We start from the raw sequence: 1,786 nt of genomic DNA on the forward strand, positions 1-1,786 counted from the left end.
CGTACGTGCTCAGACCCAAAACCCTAATTTTTAGGGTTCATGCCATATATAATCACCTTAATTCCTAAGAGTTGGCCTCTTTATCAGCCTCTGTTGTCCTAAAAACCTAACCTCGAACCCTAATTAATAGCATCTTTGAGTGTTCTTGACCTTTTTGGGTGTATCCTTGGTTAGTTGGTCCCTTTGGTGGAAGGAGGAGTTGGTGAAGAAGCTTTGTTGGAGCTTGAGCTTGTGGATCCAGAGACTAGGCACCTTTCTCAGTTGCAAGAAGGTATAAAGTCTCAACCTTGATCTTTGAATGCTTAGATCTCTTCTTGTTATGGTCTTATGCTTCTTTTATCCTCAAACTTTGGTCTTGGTGAGTATGGGTTACTCCAGACCCTTTGAGCTGTCCTTTTTGATATCTTGATGAGTCTAGAATCATAAAAATGAGGCCTTGGACATTAGTTTTCCTCATTACATGAGTTATAGTGTCTTTATGGATTAGTTGGTCCCTTTGGTGGAAGGAGGAGTTGGTGAAGAAGCTTTGTTGGAGCTTGAGCTTGTGGATCCAGAGACTAGGCACCTTTCTCAGTTGCAAGAAGGTATAAAGTCTCAACCTTGATCTTTGAATGCTTAGATCTCTTATTGTTATGGCCTTATGCTTCTTTTATCCCCAAACTTTGGTCTTGGTGAGTATGGGTTACTCCAGACCCTTTGAGCTGTCGTTTTTGACATCTTGATGAGTCTAGAATCATAAAAATGAGGCCTTGGACATTAGTTTTCCTCATTGCATGAGTTATAATGTCTTTATGGATTAATAAGTTGGGATTTTTTGTGTAAAGCTCTTAATAGCCATCCAAAACCGTAAAGTTGGAAACTTTATGGTTAAGGACACTATCTAAGACCTAGATATGGCTTTCGACGTGAAGGATTAAAGGATTAAGCCTTGATTAGGAGTTTTGGTTCAGTCGGAGTACGTTGGGCGTACTCCTAAGTATATTGCGCGTACTCATTTGGGACCCCGATCTTGTTTTGGTTGTACGTCGGGCGTACTGCTGAGTACGATAGGCGTACTCAGCTTGTTGACCGATTTGACTTTTGTCCCAATTTCGATCGTTGACTTTTTGACCAAGTGGACCTTGGTCAACTGTTTTAACTCAGGAAGGGCATTTTGGTCATTTGACCATCTTAGGGTTTCCCTTGGAGCTTTTAGGCCTTAGGGACCATTAGTTTGGGCCTAGTTAGTTTGGGCCTTGTATGATTATTTTGGAATCTGGGCTTTTTGGGCCTTTTGGATTGGGCCAAGTTAGGGATAGGGTAAAGAGGTCTTCTTACCTTAGTTTGGACTAGTAGTGTAAGTCGGGATCCGATTATTGATTGGATGATTATTTTGTGATTGATAGCGTGAGGATTTTAGCGGGCCAATAGCCAGAGATTTATCTGTGAGATTCGGCAGCGTGAGGTGAGTTTCCTCACCATGTTTAGCGGGTCTAAGGCACCAATGTCGGCCCATGATCAGTTATGCTAGGATACTAGATGTATGTGTGACTCTTGTATGTGTATGTGCTTATGTGATTTATATGTTGGGCAAAGCCCATTATGTGAGTTTGGGCGGGGCCCGTTATACTCAGTGGGCAGGGTCCGATATGCGAGTTTGGGCGGGGCCCGTTATGCGAGTGTGGGTGGGGCCCGTTGTACTCATTGGGCGTGGCCCGTTTTATGTTTATTTATGTATGGTATGTGGTATGTTTGGGGAACTCACTAAGCTTTGTGCTTACGGTTTTCAATTTATGTTTCAGGTACT

Source organism: Lactuca virosa, chromosome 9, assembly GCF_052849685.1.
Source record: "Lactuca virosa cultivar CGN04683 chromosome 9, Lactuca_virosa_CGN04683_v6, whole genome shotgun sequence".
Lineage (NCBI taxonomy): Eukaryota > Viridiplantae > Streptophyta > Magnoliopsida > Asterales > Asteraceae > Lactuca > Lactuca virosa.